Source organism: Rousettus aegyptiacus, unplaced genomic scaffold, assembly GCF_014176215.1.
Source record: "Rousettus aegyptiacus isolate mRouAeg1 unplaced genomic scaffold, mRouAeg1.p scaffold_m13_p_12, whole genome shotgun sequence".
Lineage (NCBI taxonomy): Eukaryota > Metazoa > Chordata > Mammalia > Chiroptera > Pteropodidae > Rousettus > Rousettus aegyptiacus.
In genome coordinates, this window is record NW_023416287.1 from 45,375,322 (window position 1) to 45,399,553 (window position 24,232).

Consider the following 24,232-nt stretch of genomic DNA (forward strand, 5'->3'; position numbering starts at 1 on the left):
ATGGCTACAGACTACTTGGACCTCTGCAGGCTGCCAGTACAGCATCCTATGCCATTAGCTCCTTAGTGACTGCTTTATGGTTATTTTAGACAATGCGGGTTATCTGAATTTATCAGTGCTCATGTACTTTAATTAGCCTCTAAAAACACAGGGCCCAACCTTCATGCCTATCTTTGTTCACACACTGAACCCATTTTTAACAATGCATTTTTAATTAACTCTTGAGCATCTACTTATACATCTATTAGTGCCTGCCTTATAATTCCAGGCAGAGACACACTCTGTAGAAAAGAGTAATGACAGCAACAGTGTTCTGAGCCCTGAGCCCCACTGCATGCTGGACACATGCTCAGCACTCTGCATGCCCTGTCCCTGAGTCCTCCCACTGGGCCACAAGTAAGTAGAGGCAGAAGCCACAGAGAAACGGGTAAAGAAGAGGCCCACACTCACATCTGAGTAGAGCTGTAAGGGCCTCTGCTCCTTTACCCTCATCAGGAGGCCAAGAACTGCCATCTGTACATGTGATTTGAGAAACATCACTTTTCTTCGCCCTTCTTGAAACAGGAACCATCATACTGTCTGCTCCCATCCTATTTGGAGAACAATCCTTAGATATGTGTGGGCTATAGAAAGACATTGAGCCAGGGTCCAAAATGTAGGCTGGAGGGACAGAGCCAACTCCTTCCTGCCCTGTGACTTGAGTGAGTCACTCAACCTCTCTGGTTTTCAGTTTCTACATTTGGAAAGAGCGGATGACAATAATATCTGTATAGTAAGCATTTGGCAAAGTCTTACATGAATATTAATTAGGAGTAGTAGTATTTTCTGTTAGAATAAACTCAGCAAAAACTTTAGGCAGCCCCCAAAATTGGCATTGCTAAACCCAATGCACAAATAAAAAAGTCCCCTGTCACTTACTTGTCTCACCTTGAATCTGCCCCATTATCCCTTGGGATTGAATAAGGATTTGCTAATCGTGAAGCCAGGGTGGTATTAAGCATGGCCCCTGTGGTTTGGGGCCACAGCACAGTCAGCCCTTCCTGGGTTTGGGACAGACTAAGTGACACACATGGTGCAAGTCCAGGGACATGTGGTCTTGAACAGTCAGAGTCACTCCTGCATACGTACTTCATGCATATTATTTGCCTCCAAAATCGTTTCTCAACATTTTCATCTTATGGCACTGACTCAGGCACAGCTCCACTTACAGAAACCCATCACCTCCACCATATGTCTACGAATCTGAGATAGATGATAATATTCTCCAAGAATCTTGTATGCATAAAAGGTAACACCCCCTCCAAAATGATTAGGTTCCAAAGACACAATTAATTCACGTGCTTTTGTTTGTTTCTTCCAAAAGATTGCTTATGACACATATGATACATGTTTCCAAAATATTTATTAAATTTAACTTTAAAATGAGTACTCCCATCCATCTAGTAGATAGAAAATCCCAACCATAGGGTCAATCTATAAGCTCTCCTAGAAGCTCAAACTTCACACAGGAATACTCCAACATAATACTTGCTGTGTCTGGCTCCTCCACTACAGTCATGGCCAGTCCTCACAACTAATCAGCCTGAGAGTCACTCCCTCCCACTGACATGCAAACAGCAACTGAGGCTCAACTACAACAGGAGGGCACACACAGCTCACACAAGGAACATACCTGGAACATCCAGCTCAAGTGACTGGGGAGACTGTGCCACTGGGCTCCATTGGACACCTACAACATAAGGCCACTCTACTAAGAACAGAAGACATAGCAGCCCTACCTAATACATAAAAACAAACAAAAGGAGGCAGCCAAAATGGAGAGACGAAGAAACATGTCCCAGATGAAAGAACAGAACAAAGCTCCAGAAAAAGAACTAAGCAAAATGGAGACAGGCAATCTACCAGGGGTTATAAAGGAGACTCGATGATCTCAATGAGAACTTCAGCAAAGAGTCAGAACATAAAAATGGAGATAGAAAACGTAAAAAGGACCAGTTAGAAATGAAAAATAATGTAACTTAAATGAAGAATACATTACAGAGAATCGATAGGAGCTTACGTAAAGCAGAAGATGGAATCAGCTATTTGAAAGGTAAGGGAGCAGAAAACACCCAATCAGAATAGTATGAACAACAACAAAAATTTTTTTTTAATGAAGACAGTTTAAGAGACCTCTAGGACAACATCAAGAATATCAACATTCACATCTAGAGGTACCAGAAGGAGAAGAGAGACAGCAAGGGATTGAAAACCTATTCGAAGAAATAATGACAGAAAACCTCCCAGGCATGGCAAACAAAATAGACATACAAGTCCAGGAAGCACAGAGAGTCCCAAACAAGATGAACCCAAAGAGGCCCACACCAAGGCACATCATATTTAAAATGCCAAAGAGAGAATCTTAAAAGCAGCAAGAGAAAAGCAGTCAGTTACCTACAAGGAAGCTCCTATGAGACTGTAAGCTGATTTCTCGACAGAAACTTTGCAGGCCAGAAGGGACTTACACAAAAAATTTCAAGTGATGAAAAGCAATGACCTACAAACAAGATTACTCTACCCAGCAGAGCTAACATTTAGAATCAAAGGACAGATAAAGAGCTTCCCAGACAAGAAAAAGTGAAAGGAGTTCATTACCACCAAACCAGTATTAAAAGAAACGTGAAAGGGACGTCTTTAAGAAGAAGGAGAAAAAGACCAGAAACATGAAGAATAAAATAGCAATATCTATCAATAATCATATCTATCAATAAAAGACTTTAAAACAAGAGACATAGACACAGCAATTCCACTTCTGGGGATTTATCAGAAGAAACCCAAAACACTACTTCAAAGGGACATGTGCATCCACATGTTCATTGCAGCATTATTTACAACAGCCAAGTTATGGAAGGAACCTAATTGTCCATCAGTAGATGAATGGATAAAGAAGAGGTCACACAAGGGAACATTACTCAGCCACAAAAAAGAATGAAATCTCGCCATCTGCAACAGCATGGATGGACCCAGAGGGTACTGTGCTGAGTGAAGTAAGTCAGATAGAAAAAGACAAATGTCATGATTTCACTTACATGTGGAATCTAGAGATCAAGATAAACAAACAAACAAAACCGAAACAAGCCTATAGATACAGAGAGCATTTTGATTGCTGTAGGATTGTGAGACGAATTTAGGGAGAAGGTGGACAGGGAGGGGATTAAGAGGTACAAATCGGTAGTTACAAAATAGTCATGGAGCTGTAGAGTATAATAGCATGGTGAATATAGTCAGCAGTCTTATAATAACTATGTATTTTGTCAGTGGGTACCGGATTTACCAGGGTGCTCACTTGTTAAGTTTAATATAAAAGTCTAATCACTATGTTTTATACCTGAAACTAATATAATATTGTATGTCAACTGTAATTGAAACAAAAAATATTTTTAAAGAGACTTGCTGTATGCATGTACACGCACGGATGTGTATATCTGAATGAGCATGTGTGTGTGTGTGTGTGTGTGTGTGTGTGTGTGGAAAATATGAGGAGAGACCTAAGTTTTGATGTTAACACTTGTACGTATAAATATAAGTGATTATATTAACCACAGTATACTCCATGTAGGTCAATAAATAATTTCAAAAGGTTTCAAAGGTTAATTAGTAACTATAATAACCAAAAAGAGAAGCACAGGGAGCCTTTACCCTACTATTAATATAATTTATTCTTGGCAATTAAGTTTAATAAGTGATAGAAAGGTGGGTGGAGTTGGGTAGGGTGGATGAATGGGTGGGTGAGTGGGTAGATGGATGAATAGATTTTCTAGTGCATCCCCATATTTTGTCTCATTTTTCCTCCTGGCAATTTGAGAGACGTTATTATGCCCACTCTGCAGAAGTTAGTAAGTGCCCAAGGTTGAGCTAGAAGTGGCAGAGGCCAGGGGACAGCTCCGGCGCCCTGCCCTCAGACCATGCAGGCTCATGACAAGGTGGCCTCACCCCTTTAAAAGTCGAGTTGTAAAGTGTTCTCAAAGAAAACATGGCCTGCTTGGAAAATTAAGATCAGCTGAGGTCAGACACAAAGACTCCAAGTGCTTCCAGAATAAAAGAGAGCCCAGAGACACTCATATAAGGGATGCAGAAATGAGGAATGTGGGAACAAAGGCAAAAAGAACAAGCAAACACTAAGCCTCTCAGACAAGCAGATGAGATGCTCCCAGCAAAATGAAGAAGAAAGCAAGCTAGCACTGCTGCTCCTGATAAATAAAATGACTGAATAAGATGACAGTGCTAATTTGGAGCTAATGGGGGCTCTAATTGTTTAACAGCTGAAATTAAATTGGGACAAGAGGGGTCAGAGCTGAGAGGAAGGCCACACAAAACTGTTAGATGAGATTAAAATAAACTACTTGAAAATTACTTTAATTATTATCCTTTATAAAACAATACACCGTCTGCATTCAGTTCTTTTTCTACACACTATATAAACTACATAGTATTCCAGGATTACCATATTTTAAAAAGTAAAATATTATCAATCTCTATTATGGTTGTGAAAAATCCATTTCTTAAAGAAAATCATTAATAAGTGCTTAAAAGTCTGTATAGCTCTTACCTGCCCTACGGTACTTAGATGTTACTAATCACCCAAACACAGCTCCAGGCCTGAATCAAAACGCCAGTAGAAATTAGACAACCTCCTTAGAGCAGCACATCCTAAAACCTTAACCCCTTAACTGTAAAAGAAATGTGAACTGGTATTAGGATGACTTGAAATTTACTCCTCTTGGGTGAAACTTGAAATACTAAAATTTCTGAATGAAATTATCTCGATGGACCTTCCTGGACACTTGTAAATAAAGGATTCCTGTAAGTCAATATGTTTGAATTACTTCTTTGATTAATAAAGCCATGTTCAAACTCTTATTTTCTTTGTCTTAAAACTCTCAATCTCTTATTATTTTTTAACAATAGATGTTTTTCTGTAGCTGTCTTTAAACCACTTTTAGAAGGAAGCTGGGCATGCATGGAGAAATAACCAGAATGCAACTGGTGCATGAGGAATGAATCTAAGATCTCCTATGGGATGTACTCTCTGATAGAGACACTGTACTGAGCTACTCTCAAATGTGATGAAACTAGACAGTGGGGCCTGAGCCCTATTCTTACAGCAAAGGGTGACAAGCAACAGAAGTCATACAAGGTCGTCCTGTCTCCTGCCAGTGGCAAAGAGTATGGATGTAACAATCATCCATTTTTCCAGAAACCAAACCTATTGTGACCTCTGCGCTACATGAGATTCTCTGGAAAATAAACCCTGCAACATTTAATTACAGTTAAACACAGAGATAGATGAAAATGGGGTAGTTGTCTTTATAAACCCAGCCTCCAGCAAGAGTGGTTTCGATGTAGGATTTCCTTAACCATGACCCATGGAACCAGCATCCAGAAGGGTCCAACATGAGGTGAACAGGGGGAAGTGATGGAGGAGCAGCATTTTGCTGTTGAAGGAAGAGTACTTAGCAGTGCCACTTCAGAAGAAAATACTAACATTTGGCAGGTCACCCTTGCGCTGGCCAATTGCTCAGTCAGGGTGAGAAGCTGTGAGGCCGGCTAACCATCAAGGCCCACAAATAGCAGCCTTTTGGCAAGAAGGTCTTGGGGCCTGAATTCACCACTGCTCCTTCTGCTCCCAATGTTTGACCCTCAGACACACACATAGTCTGACCACACTGAAGTTGATTTACCTTAGATTTTGCTGTCTATCTCCAGGCAAGATTCCTGCCTCATCTCAGTTCACAAAGTAGTAATACCTTATTTTGCAGTGACAATGAATGTTAGAATTGCCGAAGAGCCTCAGAGAAGTTGCCCCTGAAAAATATTCTAGCTGAATTCGTGTATACACAGACACTGATAGAAAATCACACAGGAAGTACTATGGCCAGTGTTGAACTTTACATATCTTTGGGTCCTCATAAACTAGCACAGTGCCACATGAGGTGCCCAGTAGGACACTAATAAAGGAGTAGGGGACCAAGTCTACCAAAGCAGAGTTGATTCCTTAGGCTAAAAGCATGAGACTAGACCATACTCTGTCATTATCCCCAATGCTGCTGTGTCTCATCTAGCCATTCCCTCAGCAGTCACAGAAGACCTATTATGCTCGAGGCCCTGTGTTGAGAATTTGGAATATAAAAGTGCACAGTACAGACTTTGACGGCTCAGAGTTCATAGTCTATGGGGAAGGCAGGTGTGACACGCACACATAGTGCATGCACGCACACGTACTAGTGCAAGTGTGTGTGTACACACACTACAACAAAACTCTGAGGAAGCACAGGGGAGGGAGGGAGGGAACATGTCAACCTAGGATGCAGATATCACTCTGGAGAGCCCCAAGGGAAGAGGGAAAGTGAAGTAGCACCTCCCGGTCCAAGAACAAAGAGGAAGGCCAAGAGTGTAGGGAGTGACAACCTGGAGAAGGGCACTGGCTCACAGGATATTTGGGCCCAGGGAGCTACACCTGAAGCTCACAGCAGCTACTAGACCAGAAGCTGAGCTGTCAGCCAGCTGGACCACATGAGGCTGAGGTGCCCTGGTTGCTCCATTTGTAAAGGAACCTGCGACTCTTCCAAAAGCACCCTGACCATGTGTACATGGCCCATCTCCATCATCGAAATGTGTCTGAGTTGAGTTTCTTAAAACACTAACCTATTTAACTACCAAGCAGTGAGTTTCTGTGTGCAAGGCTGTCTAAACACTGAAAGCCAAAGAAATATTGATATGCTTATGAACTCCCTTCATTGGCCAAACAGGAGCAGCCCCTGACACTGGCATAGGGAGAGCTTGCAGTGCCAAATACTGCAAACATACACACCCAGCTCCAGAACCAGTCAAGGCCAGCCCTGGGAGGGACAACTACAGCCACAGCCTTTTCTAGTAAGGTAGCTAGTGTGCAGCCATGTGATGGGATACACAGTGGAGCGCCTGGAGACACGCCAGCCAGCGACACAGGCTCCACTCCTCTCAGGGCCACCAAGATGAGTGAGACTCCCATGTCATGTCCCTGGTTCCACATTGCTCCAGTCTGGGATTTAAAGTGTAATGAATTCAGTGTGAAAAGAGAGCACAGCCTTTCTGAGATGATTTAAAAAGTCCCTTGGTGGATGGCTGGCCGAAAACCCCTTTTGATAACCACTACTTTCGTTTGCTATAAGACTATACAAATCATTAATACCTGTAATTCATCCTAACTAATCAAAATTCATACTAGTTAATTCACCAGCTAATTAGAATTTAAAAGAGCACGGTTGCCATTCAGGCCAGCTCATTTAAGAGCTATTGAAATCCTTACACAAGAGGTAGGTGAAAAGGGAGAACTGAGTCTGTTTAAACTTCTAAGTGGTCCCTTCAATACCCTTTGTCTGCTCAAATCCTGTAGCTCAGTAGGCTAATCTCATTGGATTAGCTGCATTAACATCTCCAACATCCCGTCCCCCTCCACCCCCGCACCCCCTCACCAGGCCCCCCACCAGCAAACTGGGTCCCAGGACACAAATGTTCTATCCGACCCACGGTTACAAGCAGCAATCTTTCTACTCACAGTATGTGCAGAAACTGTCACATGAGCTCTGCTGGGGTGGAAGTGGAGCCAGTGGGTCGTGGGTGGGGCATTTCCACAGTGGCCTTCACCAAGTAGTCTAAGAGCCACCTGAAACCAGTTTTATAAATATTATCTCCACAGTTCGAACACAGGCACAGTCACCAGGCCTATAGACTTTAGTCCTATGGAAGCCCGCCTCAGGCATCACTTTGTTTAGTTTCTCCAGGACCCTTTGGTGCTCATTTTAGCAGAGATTGGAACCCAGGATAGTGGGCTGCCTACTGGCACATGTCTCTTGCTCACCCTTTTCTCTTAACTAACCAGCAACTCTCTGAATGACCATGATGCCTGACCCAGGGCAGTCAAGCAATAGTGTCCGCTAAAGGAATGAATTGATCCTGAGCTGCTCAGGAGGCAACACCACTTGGAGACAGAGCTGGGAACAAGAATCCATATTTCCTGAATGTCTTCCAACAGCTTTTTCCACCAAGCCAAATCACCCTAGTTCCACTTAGCCCTGGGGCTAGGAGTGAAATTATCATCTCTATCTCCAAGGCAAACAAAATGGCATGCCAGCCAGTCATTGTCCACAAGCCCATTAATCGCAGTAACCTTCCTTGTACCAGGCATCTAAACTAGAAGCTGTAGGTGCTAACAGGCTGTTCCTGGTGACTTCATGAAGCCATATGCTATCATATCACTAGAGAAAATGGGCAGGATACAGCAGGACACCCAGTGACCAGGGGTCAGGACATGGGGTCGATGTACCTTCCAAGAACCTAGTCCTCCACTTCTCAAAGCAAACACCTGAACCATCTTCTCTGACAGTCACAATCGCCTTAGGAGAAAGCAAGTGTCGCCACCTCCATTTTCCAGATGAGGGAACTAGAAATCAGACTGGGCTAAGACCACACCCTCAAATAAGAGCAAGAGCAGCACCAACATGGGGATCTCCTGACATCTATGCCAGTGCCCCAACCAGGGTTCTGAGAATGCCACCTGATTCCAACCAGCTAGCTGCCAGGCATCCCCAGGCTAGCATCTCCACCACTACATTAGCCCTGCAAGTGCTCCAGTGAAAACCAAGGACCCACAAAGAGAAAGCAGACTGCTTTTCTTATCACTTCGTTTTATTCTCTGTTAAATGTAAAACTGAACTTTATTTGAATCCATTGTCTCCATCATGACCCCAGCGCAGAATGTGATAACCTTATCTCTAATTGAGTTGGGGCCATACTGGTTCTAAGTAAATACATGAAGGAAGGAGACCACGAATTCAAGTGCAGAGCAAAGGGAAATGAAAAGGGTGCCTCTGAGAGAGATGTCGGCACTTCTGCAGAAGAAATTTAACTCCAACTGTAATAAAAGTGCAACACTGTGCACCCTATTCAGGAAATCTCCCCACTCCACCGGCGAAGACAGAGACCCTTCAGGCCGTAAGTAACACACAGAGTCCCACGGGTGACGACAGGCACAGAACTGTCAGGGGCTGCGAAATACAGTCTAGAATGTGTTCCTGCTATTAGATCAAAGCTAAATGACAATTTAAGGAGGTGGAAGATGGGATCGTGATTCTATGCGTAATTGTTTCCACATCTAATGAGAAACTCTGCTGTGCGTAGGACTGCCCAGCTTGGCTCAGGGAGCATGCGGTGCCAGATGGAACCACTCTCTGTAGAAAGTAAACCTTACCATCCCCATAGCAACTTCATCCGTGCTTCCAAAATGCTTAAAAAGACACACATCAAATTATTTTCCACAATTTTCAGAAACTGACTTTTTATTCCACACCCTGAGGAAATAAAAGACTAGGAGTATTCTTGGTATAAAAATGATCATTGTAGGAAATATGGAAAAGATTAAAAGGGAGGTTTTTTTTTTTTTCCCCCATCACCCATGGTGCTACTCAGGAGACACGTATTTGTAATGTCCTGGTACATCTCCTCCAGTCTGTTTTCTAGGTGAAGGTGTGTGCACTAATGTCATTCAAACCAGAGATTCCTGAGGAAGACAAAGATTGGAACTCAACCCTCAAGAAAACCCACCTGACCTGGAGTGGACGTGCGCCACCACTGTTGGGGCAGATTGTAAACTATCCTCTGGATGGGAGGCTGAAGGAAGACCTGGACCTATCCAAGGCTGACCTCATCTGCACACAAGGCTAGCATGTGAAGATCTACCACACGCAGGCTGAAAACCATTAGTGGAAGTGCACTGCTCTCCCACTCACCACTACTTAGAATCTGTCTTATTCAGGTTTTTTCCCCATTACAGTGGGTACTTAGTTTTTGCACTCTTGTGGACTTTAAATGCAAGGCAACAAAATGAAACTCAAGAAGATATGTCTAATACCAGAATAAAAGCACAGTCAGATGTCTGGAAATGAGTCAGACTTCCAGGTAACTGTCAAACATTTAGTCTTCTGTGAAAAGATGGGAAAAAAGGATTCACAGACCATAATTTTCTCTACTTTGAACTTTTCCTGATCCCAAGAACAGAAGAAAACAGCTGAGGGGAACCAAGATTATAACAGACATGTCTTATCTAAAAAGAAAACATCTACCTGTGATGATGTTAATAAAATTAATAAATCTGCTGATCTTTCACAGCTTCATAAATTTACTTAAAACATGTAAATAATATCTAATTTATCCATAATTTATTTAGCCAGCAAGTTAAATTTGGGGGAGGAGATAGGAAGGGCAAGAGTTTGTCCTGAAAACAATTGCTTCTAGTGGCTCCTAGTAGGTAGTTTACTTTTGGGGGTGGGGAAAACAGTAAAATAAATGTTAACATAGGTGAGGAGAAAAACCTAAGGGAGTTTTGGGAGGTGGGAGGGAATCATGATATCACTGAGATGTGCCTGCCTTCTCCTCATCCCTTTTACTTCGGTGGCTGCACTTTAGCCTCGCCCACAGGAAGTTCTCTGTGCACAAAGGTCTGATCTAACCCATGGTGACTGAGGTGAGACACCCAGCACTCATTCCTGCTCCCACGCAGGTGTAGAGAGGAAGGAGGGAGCAGACAGCTGGCCCAGAGCCCAGAACCATGCTGCCCACTCTCCTCCTCAGGCAGTGGGCCCCAATCCTGCCCTCATTTGGTCATGTGGCTATGCTATGGTCTCTGGGCTGCCTCTGGGTCCCTCCCAGAAGGAAGGACAAGAGAACAACATTCCTGCCTCCTGCACTTACTTTCAAGTGAGGGAGGTAACTAACAGGCACTTATGGAACGGACAGAGAAAAAAAACAGGACAGGGTCTGGGCAGGGCCCAAGGTCAGGGATGGCCTCTTGCAGAGTGACACCTGACAGAGGCGTGAATAAAGAGAGGGAACAGACTCCCCGCCCCCATAGGGGAAGGATGTCAGCATCGCAGCCACAAAGGCCCTATGGGGAATAGGATGGTGAGGAGCCTTGGGGATGGGCAAACACCAGACTCCTCTGCCCCAGGCAGAGGCGCAGTGCAATTGCTGGAATCGCCTGGCTGCTGGGCTGAAACTACCCTCTGTGGTGGAAGAAGTGTGGCCGGCCAGTCAGAAGACGCTGGCATGGGCCGGTTAAGGGGCACAACGAACTGCTAGAGGCAGTGACAAGACAAGTGACCAGATATGGGGCAGACTTTGAAGGCAGAACAGGATTTGTTAATGGATTTAGATGGGCTATGAAAAAAAAATCAAGGAGAGCTCCAAGATGTGTGGCCTGAATAACTGAGCAGATGGCAATGCTGCTACTGAGATGGGACAGCAAAGGGAAGGTGTAGGGTAAACGAGGGGAGAGTGTGGAGGGAAATGGGACAGAGGGGGCCGGTGGGTGGAGAAACAGCTGTGAGGGCAGGTATGGAGGGGATCAGGACATTATTTTTAAACATGGGCTTGGAGATGCCCATTGGACAAGAGAGATGCCCAATAAGCAGTCAGATATGAGTTTGGAGCTCAGAGTTCAAGGACAGGATAAATAGATAACCAATTTCAATACATGCAACAGAATTCTGCCTCTAAGCTTTCTGGATGTGAGTAGAAGGTTCTTGGTCCACTGACAGACTCTACTAAAGGCTGACTGTCAGAGCAACCATACCTCCTTGGCAGCTTTACTTGGCAGGCCATACCCAAACACACCCTGCCTAGAGAAGGTTGTCAGTAAAACTGCCTCAGAGACAACAATAAACAGGTCACAGAATGGAGAGGGCACTTGGTTCTTCAGCCAGCTCTCAACAGCGGCCATTGAATTTTTTGCTGGGCTCTCTGCTCAGTGTTCCTCTGTCAACTCTAATAACAAGCCAGAAAGGCCTGCTGACATCTTGCCATCTCCTCTCCACAGTGAATGAGCCAATGAAGTTAACAGATGAACCTTATCACTCTGTTATCCAACAGCAGAGGGTATATCTGAATTGGTACAAAGGACAAGTTCACTTTCTAAGCACGGAAAGAGCACATCTCATCAGCATCATCCTCCCGGGCAGATGCCTTCCTCAGAGGCAGGGCCATGTTAGTATAAGCTCGCCACTTGACCTCCCATGGCAACTCCAGAGGACACCTCTGCTGTAGTTTTTAGTCCTTCTTAATCAAACAAACCAACGACCCAAGGAAATCAGAAAGCACTTCATTTGCCACCTAAGCTATTTAACAATACCTAAACCCTTGTTAATGGTGTCCAACCTAGGGAAAGCCAGCAGACTCCCCAGTGTCTGTCTCTGTCATCAGCTCAGGATACAGAGGCTGGTTTCCACATGTGGTTTTGGTGAGAGTGACTCAGACACGGCACCTCTGAGGTCCCTGGAGGAGAGAACAGGAAACAGCAGAGCAAGTACAAGGGCAATGTGAATGCCTTCCACTTGGAATACAAGAAGAGAGCAGAACACTCAGCACCCACAGTAAAGAAGCAGAGCAGAGCACAAAAGTGAAGGGACAAGCAGAGAAAAAGGAGCCGCTAGAGGCAGAAGCCCCGCAGGGCTAGGTGGCCAGGCGTCCACCCGGGGCTGAGGCCCAGAGGCAGCAGCATTATGGAACCCCACGGGGAATGAAAACTGTTTTGCTAAAAGGGGAGAGACAGAACTGATGGTAACTTGTTTCCATGGCTGAACAAATTGATATCATGACAGAAGCCAAAATCAGCTTGAGAAAAAAGCAGCACAGGCCCCAAGTGCACTAGACCCATAGCAGGCGAGAAGCGGCTGTGCTGGAATCCCACTGTCACCACCAGGCAATATTTAGCTTTGCCAGATCTACAACGGTTTTTGAATCGCCACTAAGTACTCACCAGCAAACCTTCCTTTAACAAAGAAAGACGAGAGCAGGCTCCTGCACCCACCCTGGCCTGCCCTCGCACTCCACGTCAGTGACATCTCCATTCTGCACAATCCACATGGGAAAGGGCTGCACAGTTTGACTGTATTTTTTAATTCAATTTTTAGTGTTTTATCCTAATCTCTCAAAATTATGTCGACTGTGTACCTGGCCAGCCAGCAAGCTGCAAAGCCTTGGTCTCAGCAACTTTCAGAAAATGCCCTGCTGTATGGTGTGGATAATAAGGCATCTCTTTCCAATTAGGTTTTGCACATTTAAATAAACTCCAATCTGAATTCCACATTCAGTTAATAGCCACATTAGAGAAGAATAAGGAACAAACCTGTCAATTATAATTCTATGTACATTTCATTAATTATTAGATTTTGTCTATGAAGAACTTTAAAAAGTTACAAATGTTTTGCAAATAGAACACATTATTATTACCATGTGAAAGTAATAAACCTGGCTTCCTGGTGTGAACTACATGGAATATAAAATTTAAGCATTTTGTGAAATGTGAATAAATATAGAGTGTTAAAAAACTGTGGTCAAGACAGAGTCTCCAGTGCAAACAAGTAGATACGAAAATAGGTAGGAGGAAGGTGTCCCAACAGGCATGTTTTTCTTCACCATTACTGGCTGTTGATTTGGTGTTCAGCAAAGATGAGAGGAAACACTCCATAGCAGAATGAGTCTTGCCTACCCTAATCCAGGGCCATGATGCAACAAGAACAATAACCATGGCAATAGCTAACATTTATTCGGCTCTAACCATAACAGTGTCTTCACCAAACACACCTCTGTGTTGCCTGCCTTTATTCACACTGACAGCCAGCCCTCTTCTTCCCATCGTTGCCTATCTATCATCTGAGACACGTTTTTCTCACAAAACCTGAGCTGAACCTTCTCACCCTTCCACACGACCCCTATAAGACTCCCTTCCTCCAACACCATCGACACTGAGCTCCCACCTACCCTACCTGCATGCTGCCTCGGGAACTAACATGAATGTGTGTCTGACACTAAAAACTCTGGCTACAAAGTACATTCTGCGAAGGCGGGAAAACAACTAGTCTTTACTAATCCCTGCAGCCCCTGCAGCTCCTTCAACATGTTAATTGAACTTCGCCATTCATATAGATGAGTGTGGCCCCTAAAGTTGTGCCCCTCCTTGGAGCACAAATAAAGAATCTGAATTGCTTGACAGTTTTTCCTCTGGGTCAGTAAAGTAGTTCTACTAGCGTTTCATATTACCTAAACCTGAGCATCAAATTCCTTCCCGCAACTTGGCAAGATTCACCCTAGCCATCCTCCAACAGCCTGTGAGCTCAGAAAAAGGAGCCTGCAAAAGTCACAGTAGCAAAGTGGCAAAACACAGCACATGGATTTTGAGTATATGGATTTTTGTGGATGGCACTGAAACACTAACAAATAATTCAGGTTTTCTTCAGTATGCTCACCCTTTATTGGGGTAGGTACAGTAAGAGTTCTAAATTTCAGGAGCTATCTCTATGCATCACTTAGACCTATGAAATAATCAGCCCCTCCTCACCCTTGCAGCTCTTCCCTCTCACCTCTGTCCTGAACATGTGTTCACAATGCCTACTAGTAGTCCACCAGTTTTTTTAGCACATACTCCAATGAGCAAAAGGTGTAAGGACACACATGTATATTTATTTATAAATCACACACATGTGTTACAGTACAAGTGCACTGTACACATTATATACAGTTTAAGGCTCTAGCGTTTGCCTTCTAGAGCCCAGTGCACACAGTGGTCTGGAAATCATCAACAGCTGCTTCTCGGCCTAGTCAAAAACTTTTCTTTTTCCAAGTCCCAGCCCGAAGTCAGCCTCTTCCTGAAGTCTCCCTTGATTGACCAGAGTAGACTGGGAAGCCCTCCTAGCTCCTCCATTCCTTTAGACCTCCCCAGTGAAGCTGTCATCCCATGTGGCAACTTGGCAGGGCACCTTCTACCAATGTGGGGACAGTGCCAGTGCCTGGACATCACAGTGCTCCATGAGAACATACAGCCGAGGAAGAGGGAATGGAGGAAGTGAGTAAAGCCTCAGAGCTCACCATCCTTCAGGCCCAGCAGCCTCACTCTCCAAGTACAAAGCCTTTCCTAACTAACAGTTTAAATGGTACTTCCAAACTTTTAACCCAAGACTTGACTATCAGCTGTCAGCTCTTGTTTGCTGGCTGTTTCCTGTACACATAGTCTACCTTCGCCTTGAGTTTCCAAGTCCCCAGAGAGCAGGAGCTGGGTCTCCATCCCATCAGGCTAGGCAGGCGCTTCACAGATACTTACTTGACTTAATAATAGCTGCCATTTATTGAGCACTCACTACGGTAATTCACTGGACCTCTCCCAGCTGCTGTGCATACACATTACCTTATTTAATCCTCTTCAAAACCTAAGAGGTAGGCAAATAGTTATTTTAGAGAAAGGCAAACGGCCCTTCCAAATTCAAGCAGCCTCCCAGGGACATGGCCAGATAAGAGCCCAGTAGACACAGTTAGGAGTGGCAGAGGGGGAAAAAAGAAAAAAACCAAACCAAACAAACAAACAAACCCTTATGGCAAAACCTTCCTCAAAACCAGGAGACAACACATCTGCTCAGACCCTTTCATACACATCGTGGACATCAAGTTGCTGTGGGCGGCTGCATCTCAGACCCACGTTTAGCTCTGATGCTTCTTCAGTTGGGTCGAGTGCGCACAGCCTGCTCCATGCCAAATGCCAGAGCAGAAGCCATTCCCTTAGGCATGTAAACATGCCCCAATTTTTAAAACCCATTATACGAACCAGGTTATAATTGTAAAAGGGAAAAGATTCACATTACAAAGTAATTCACTAAGAGTTCTATTAAATAACACATGCTTGCACTCCATTTAATGTCCAACTTTATTATAAAACAAATATCATGATTTCTTTGGACTACATAATTTACTACATAAACTATGTACTTATGACTGTACATATAGAACATGTTTATTATTTTTACATTACTCCAGATGAAAAAAAAATTTTAATCCCAAGACCTCTAGTTTAGAAGTAAAAGATTTTGAATCTCGTATTTAAACACCAATAAGTTGAAACCTAAGTTCTGTAAGGATGCAATAATTACCTTAATAGCCAAAGTAGCAGAAAAACAAATGTTTAACTGAGCCATCCAACTGTAAACACCCTTGAAATCATGCACACATTATGTCCAACAAGGCCCTCTGTCCCTGCTAGACAAATATCTGACATTTTATCATTCTGCTGAAGGAGTGAACCAAATCCAGCGAGGTCAAATTCAACATAAGTCTGTCAGCCCCACACGCATCAGCCAACAGCAAACAGCGGAAAGGACACAGGGTATATTTTTGTCACCTAAAGTGCCCTGACAAATATTCTAGAAACTTATTCGATATCATCTCAATAATGTAGTTAGCAGGCAACTTCCCTGGGAACTTCCTACCCAACCTTGAAAGAACCCCTGCAAAGGCTGCTCCCCTGACAACAATGCCCAATCTTCGCTAGTCAGACCACATGCATGAACACCAGTTGGCCCTCCCACCCACCGGCGGTCCTCTGCACACTCCGTCCTCTGCCTTGGCACCATCTGCACTGCTAGCTATAAAAAGTGTGGGTTTTCACCTGGTACGCAGCCTATGGTTAACTGTATGCCCAGCAAGAGAGAGATGTGGGTCATGTGACAACTGCCCAAGTAGAGCTCCCCACCGTCTGTGCCTGGAGTGCAAGGACTCACTTGCCTGAGAACAAAGGTGAGAACAGTGCCCACCTTGGCCCCAGGGACCCTGCACAGTACTTACCTGGCCACAGACAGCACACACTCCCAGCATGCACCGCAGAGCTCAATAAGCACCTACACCTGCTGAACAAAAAGACGCATGAAGGTGCATGTGAACAGAACAAGCTGCTGGGACCAGCCCCAAAGATGTCTTGCTCCCTCCAACCAGCATTGTAAATGGGCTCCCCTCCAACTGGTCTCAACTTTCCAACTGAAAAGGTTGCCTTTGAAGAAAACAAAACCAACCTACTAAAATGATTTTTCCTTTCTCTCAAGCTTCAGAAGCAATCATCATCTTGGGAGGCCACTGTAATAGCTGCATTTGACTCTGAAAAGGCTCAGGCTTTGGCCAGAAGCAGGAACTGTTGCCAAATTTGAAGAGAGGAAGGAGGACTGAAGAACCCACAGAGAGGGCATCGGCATTAAAGTTAAGTGTTGAGCATCAACCAATCATCAAGTGAAACAATAGGGGAATGAATTTCATGTCACATTCCTTGGATACAAAGCTAGGGGAAAGTCTAATCTCAAAAAGTGACCATTGAAAAAGGAGAGAAGTGACTAAACAGGATGTCACACAGCTCTTCCAACAGCTGGTTGCTGAATCCACTCTCTCTCCTAGTCTTTGTTCTTCCATTGTGAGGCCAAGATAGCTTTATAAGGGCGGGGAAAGACGAGGAGTGGTCCTTGCCTGTAAAATCCTGTAATTTTATTTAAAAACATATTATTAGACTGTTTTGTGTCCTTAACCTAAGTAAAATTTAACTCAAATTTAAAATAGCACAAAAGTCTAATCCCTCCTGATGAGATTATCCTCTACATCATCGTGTTTACCCGTAACAAGACTCTAGTCAACAGAAAAACTCCTTCACTTGTGATCCAGACCATATAAACCCAGATTCTTACATAAAAAGAATAGGAAGGAAAATTTAAACATCATAGCATTTTACTGCCGAATTTACTAAGTTGTTTTTTCATAATAATATTCAGCACTGGCAAGGGTGTAGTCACCCTCACATCTGTTGTGCAAAGTGTCCTATCCTTTCTGAAAAGCAATTTGGTAATACTTTTGGAGAAACTTCAAAAAGTTCTTATACTCAACAACATCTCTCTTAGAAATCTATGCAAAGGATGTCATCAAAATGTTCAATGTGGTATTATTTATAATAGAGAAAACTTTCATAATAGCCTCAATGTCCCCAAAAAAGTTTTTTTAAATAACAATATAACAATAGAGTAAGATATTATAGTCATCGAAAGTAGTATTTTTGGAGAATATTTAAATTATATGAACATTTTTTTATGATGGAAGGCTGTTTTTAAAAAGTACATAAGTTCTTTACATGATTTTATAAAATCTATTAAACTATTAACAGAGGTCATCTCTAAAGATAGTGGGATCACAGATAATTTTGGTCATTTTTTTTTCTTCTTTGTTTCACATTTTCCTAATGATCTTCAATAAGTATATGATCAGGGATAAAAAGCATTTCAGAGACAGGATCAATGACACTGGTTTCAACCAGACCTGAAAGACTATGGAATAAAAAGTCAAATTTGGAGAGCGTAGGCAAAGCACTGGACTAGCAACATGTACAATGATCCCCATCTCTGTCCCTGATCGACTGTGCTCACACTTGCTCCATAGGAGGTAACAGGAGCGGCTATTCCAGGACAGGTCTCATCCTGGGAGTTGATGGCTATGATGCAGTCTGGGACATACCACATAAAAACATGAATGTTCAGTGCTGTGGAGACAGGGAGGACAGAGCACAGACAAGAATAGGAACTTCCAGAGGCCTGTATCACCTCAACCATAAAGAAGAGTGCTTGTCCAACCCATCCCAGGCAACCGTAAAGATCACATGTAATAAAGGCTCAGAAATTCCCACAAACTGTGGGCACTCTAATAGTTATTTATTCAAGGGACAGCACCATCCCAGTCACTCGGCTGAACTCAGAGGCCGACGAGTTCCCATTCCAGCCCTGCTGATATGGGAAGGTTTGCAAAGACTTGGGTCCTGCCAGACCCAAGTAAATCTGCATCTCCTGGGGACTCACTTTAGGTTCCATAATCTCAAATGCTTAGCTTTGTTGTCCAAGGTGGACAATATTTCACAAGAAGTATACATCTATACGTGTGGTTGATTAATCTATGCCCCCATGGAGCATAATAGAGAATCTCAAAGATATGATTATTTTTTCTTTTTTTTTTTTTTTTTTTTTACCTAAATGTGAGAAGCAAAGGGAGACAAAAATTGTAGCATTCGAGGTACTGGGGCGAGCCAGATCCTTCTGAGTGAATGGACAACTGGGAGGTCCTCATCCAGTCCAGCCTCACACCCAGACCCACAGGCCTCCACTCACCACTCAGAAAACTGGTCCTGATGCTCTATCACCCAGAGAAGACGAACAGAGTGGTTTGCAAGGAACGCTGCAGAATACTACCAGTCAACAACAATACTCCTGTCAATTTTTACTACATCTTTCTTTCAAGGAACTCAAGGCTCAGTGTGACAAAACAAAGCCACCAATGGCCCAATTCTCAAAACTAAGGTTCTTGCCACAGGCAAGATAGGCACAGAGAGTAAAGGTTAGAAATACAAACGGGAAATGGAAATAAGTGATTGTATAAATCGGAGACACGGAAAAGTCAACAAGGCAGAAGGAGCTTGCTGGCTAGATAGAATCACTGGGACCTGTACAAAGACAAAGAGAAATGGCGCTATTCCCTTCCACTTTGCTTGTAAGTGGTACCTGAAGAAGAACTTTTGACCTGGGCACTGCTTCAGGCAGCTCCAGAGTCAAAGACCAGACCCCCAGGGAGAGATTGCCTAAGCTGCTTGGGCTGCTTACTTACAAGGTATGACTGGAAACTTCAGGGCTTCCTATCTCCTGCCTGCAAAATGGGAATGGTAGCAGAACAGGGGCTGCTGTGAGGATTAAATCAGTTAATATGTGTGTAGCCCTAAGAACTGCCTTACACAAAGTCAATAATATACAGGTGTTTAGAACCCCTGCTACTCTTCTCTGACCAAGTGCCCTGGTGGAGTCGGGGGCTGCCCAGATGTTCAACATCCATTCTCGAAGCAGCCTGAATTCAAGCCATGGGCTCTCCACTCTTACCTTCCCAAAACAGTCAGATTTTACTATGGAAATTCCCTCCCCAATTCTATGCAGAGGTTACTACCAGTGGGGCCACTGTCATTAAAAACAATGCCTGGCCCATTTCTGGAGAGTGGTGGCTCTGCACAGGAGTCTACGGACTTACAGAAGGTCCTTGCCACACCTCACAGGGAGGGACAGCTGGCCAAGAATGGGATGGATCCTTTCTGCAAACTAGATGGAATGGTCCCATTTAGGGATCGTGTGGATGAGGACACACAAATGTCGCTCACAGCCACCTGATCTTAACGTCATTCATCATTCTCGAGTAGTCCAGGCTCTGCATCCTGTCTGCAAAAAGAAGAGCAAGTCATTTGGCAGGGGTCCAATTTAGGAGGTGGCTTTGTAATATGAGCAGTGTGTCCGCTAACAACTAGAGCAAGACCATTAAGTTCATTACACCTGTCACTCTGCCAGCTGACTATCCAAATTGCCAGAGATGAAAGTACATTATGCCCAAGGAGTGCCACCCAGCCCCCTCCCAGAGCAGCACACACACTTATCTTAGACAATTTGTTCCTGATGTCTGCACCTGCAGAAAGAACGCAACTGTAAACAGCTTGAAACCTAACCCTGAGAAATCTTAGGGCCTGAGCAGCTAAGGACAAAGTTTAGTTTCATAGGAGCAGGTCCCTGAGAGGAAGACTAAATGTCATGTCCCCTGATGAGGAGGAAGAGGAGGGGCGGCGGTGGGGTGGTGGGGGGGCGGGGTGGGTGGCGGGTAACCAAGCAAAGTGCCACCAAAAGAAACTAGGGACACAGAGCTACTATGTGGATTCTGCTGCCCTGCAGTATTGCCAAAAATAAAAGCTAGAAACATACCCTTTTCATTTCCAAACCAAGTCACAGAATTTAGGCAGTCGGCAGAGGCCTGCCTTGCAGCTGCACAGCCACCAGGATCCCTGAGTGCACAGTGCCGAGCCGCCGGCTGCAGAGTGTGTTTGCAGTGCAAGCGTGCTGCAGACAGCGGCAATTTATTTATCCCTGTCATGTAACATTAGCAATCTGTCTGGAGCTTGGCAAGCACCAACTTGCACTGTCATATAAACTGTCTGACAAACTTAAAGTTTTGTAAATGCTTCTCTTTTCCAGTAGACAATAAAGCATCATTTTTAAGAAGTTATCTCCTTTTCTGTTCCTTTTCTCTCTTCCTCTACAAAAAAAAGAAGGAAGGAAAAGAAAGAAAACCGACAACAAAAGAACCCATGCAAATAGAAACGATCCCTCAGCAGGATTCTTAACCTTGAAAGTCTCAACATTTTTCCAGTGCCAAGTAAATGAGTAAATAAATGGATGGGGGAGGGTGCGGTGTGGCAGGGATCAGTAGGGGAGGTGGGGGGCAGGCAGAGTGTTACAGAACTAAATCTGAAAAATAAAAGTACAGTCATTAAAAATTAATAAAGGGTGCGGACATCAGCTCCCCACCCCCTTCAGCTCATGGGGATTTGAGCCAGACATTCTGCATCCTCATTAAGTGGTGTCTGGCAGGCTGCCGCAGTTTTAGTGGGTTCTGGGAATGCCAATATATTAACCAGAGGACTTTTTGCATACCCTTTAGAGTTTTTATTCTAGAAAAGTCAACCATTTGGCACTGTGTAGCCTTATTTTTGTCCGGGAAAGCTCTCAGTTGCCAATCAAGAGAGAAATTATAACTATGTTCTTCATAATTTCCAAGACCTATCTGGAAAACAAGCTTAATGGAAAGAAAAGTCCTCACAAAAACTGCTGAAAAGGCCAAAGTACCATTTTTGGTGGGAACGCAAAAGAAAAGCAATCCATACTTAAATCACACAGCTATTGAGACAACACATTCATTATTTTCAAGTCCTCCAATGATGGAGGAAAAAAATATTAATTGGCAATATGAACCCAATATTCCTATAGCAATTAACAGCATAGGTGCTTTGTTTTTTCCTTTAGTTACTTAACAATGAAGTGAATAATTCCACACACACTAAAATATCTCCCAAAAAGTGGCAGGTCTCGTGGCTCAGATTTTCAAATAGGCAGAAGAAGCTTTATGTTCCTGTTCTAAAAATTACAATTCACCTTCCATGCACACCCATACTATAGGTCAAGGCGTAATCCTAGACTAACAAATCTCATGTAGGCAGAAAGTCACTTTGACATCAAAAAATAGTGGCTTCTATGAGAGTTTTCTGAAATGTAAAAAGGAAAAAAGAATGGAGGGAGGAAAGGAGAAGAAGGGAAGAAGGGGGAATTGGGGACTACATTGAGATTTTGCCACTGTTCATATAAAATGTGTTAAATATTTCTAAAAATTTTCCAAGTTAACATGGAAGGATCTTCTTTTGTAGCTATCACTCCTTGAGTTTTCTTTCTTTTCTATTAAGTCTTGCCCAAAAGGACAGACTTATCATAGAGACTCCATAAGACTATATTCAAAAGAAAGATGAAAAGAATCATGGCGAAGGCCACCAGAAAGATCTAACCAGTCACAGTTGCAATTGTCCCTGCTCTGAACCCTGAGAGCGCTTGGGTTTTACATGGTGACCCAGAGTAATCATCTCGTGCCCAGACCACAGAGTAACTGCATGCTGGGCTGACGGCATGCTGGGTGAGAGCAAAGGGATCCAGACAGAGCATAGGGGTCTCTACTTGACAGCAGGCCAGAAACTACCATCAGAGAGCAAAAGTTACTCTCTCCTCTATATGTTCCCCTGTCGAACTTGGAGTTGCCCCTCCAGAGGTCCAGATAAAAAACAGGCTGCTCTGCCAGGCTGTTTAGTCAAGTAAGACTACGGCACAGTCCCAAACTGTAAACACCTCTGCATACTGGTTCTTGCTCTCAGTGCGCCAAACAAGAAACTTATTCTTGAACACTGTCAACAGTTGGGGGAAAATAAATATTTGTCTATGCATGTATATACTCTGTTGGGGGTGGGGGTAGGGGTGGGGATTTGAATCTCAAATAATGTGCCAACTGATTGGTACAAAACCCCTGAATAAGCAGATGGCACTGCCTGGGTTCCTCTGTAGGACTAGGGTCATGCAAACTGAGAGAATTTAAGAGACAGCCCTAAAATCCTGCTGGTAAAAGTCTTCTCTATTGTAAATACAAACCTATGCGAACTAAAACCATAGCCAATGAGGGCAAACTCTTCCAAGGGTAACAGCAGAATGTTAAGATATTAGAGAGGTATTTCAAACGAGGGAGGTAGCTACAACTCCATTACAAATAATCCCTTACTGACTTTTACAGTCTGGGCCCAATTCCTAAATGTATGTTCAATGTCAATAGTAATGTGAAGCTCTTAAAAGAATAAAGCTTTCAAAGATCACCATGAATTTACTTCCATGTTTTTAAAAGAGGTGTTTTGCAAGGGCTATCAAATAACATTCGAGGGTTGACAGGAAACCAAATATTTTAATTCAATAAATGTATATGGGTAATTATCCGATTTACTAATTTGTCTATAAATCAAATTCGACATTACGATCCTTTACTGAACTTAAAGAATACGTTCCAAAAGAATTGTGCAGAGTACAAAGACAGGTGTACTGATGACACTATTTTCAATATAAATACTAGAAAATACTAACTGTTCATATGCAAAATACGGACTCCACAGAATCCTTCCAGTAACTCGATACTCAGTCCTGAAGCTCCAGGGGAGATACAAATGAGAGAATACCTTCCTTGGTTAGCCAAACAAGAGGGAAAGACCATTTGGAAGGAAAATTTCCCAGCTCTGGTCCTGGGGAAGGCACCAACCTCCATGCCAGTCACAGGACCCATATATTTTTTTAAAAGCCAAGGCTGCTCACCATCTCTACCGACCTCTACTGCAAGAAACTTAATAATAGTAGCTCTCTACATCAACTCTGTACAGCTTATCTCACCTCACATTCCACAATGCCCAGCATATAGGTCATCGATAAATATCACAATCATAACTTCCATTTAGAAAGTAGCACTTAACTATAAGTGAGGGGGTCCAGAACTGAAAAGTCGACAAAATAATTAGAAAGAAGAGAAGGGGATAGATGGGACACAGATGCAGAGAAAAGAAGAAAATCAAAATTTTCCAATTTAGCTAATTAGAAGACTGAGAAAAGTAAAAAATATTTTCTATTTTATATGGCCACTGACACTCAGCAATCATTCTTATGCCTCGGTAAGACCGAGGAAGCCCTCCTTGCTTTGAAGTTTCTCTCAGTCCTGACGGGCAGCGCGGTGCCCTGACAGCAAACGGGGCAACCAGGGCATTGACCCATGCGCCTTTTCTAGATGCCATCCACCCACCATGCGTTCAAGAAACTCGTCCTCCTGAAATTCTCTGCCTCATTGAGAACCCTCCTCCTTTTCAGAGAGAGAGAGAGAGAGAGAGAGAGAGAGAGAGAGAGAGAGAGAGAGAGAGAGAGAGAGAGAGAGAGAGAGATTGAAAATA

The 24,232-nt window shown here is 43.5% G+C and overlaps 1 protein-coding gene across 11 annotated transcripts in view; it reads right to left on the reverse strand.

Moving 5' to 3' along the window:
- The window catches only part of LDLRAD4 (low density lipoprotein receptor class A domain containing 4), a 432,201-nt gene that overhangs the window by 406,473 nt on the left and 1,496 nt on the right, over nt 1-24,232 (reverse strand). For 2 of the 11 annotated variants that reach the window (XM_016119829.2, XM_016119834.2), the window contains exon 1: nt 7,577-24,218. The exons of 5 other annotated variants lie outside the window; for them this stretch is intronic. The gene's annotated coding sequence lies outside the window, so the exon portion shown is untranslated. Of the gene's footprint in view, nt 1-7,576; nt 24,219-24,232 lie in introns of those variants that run through there. 4 more of the 11 variants (XM_016119831.2, XM_016119838.2, XM_016119833.2 and 1 more) reach the window with 4 other exon arrangements.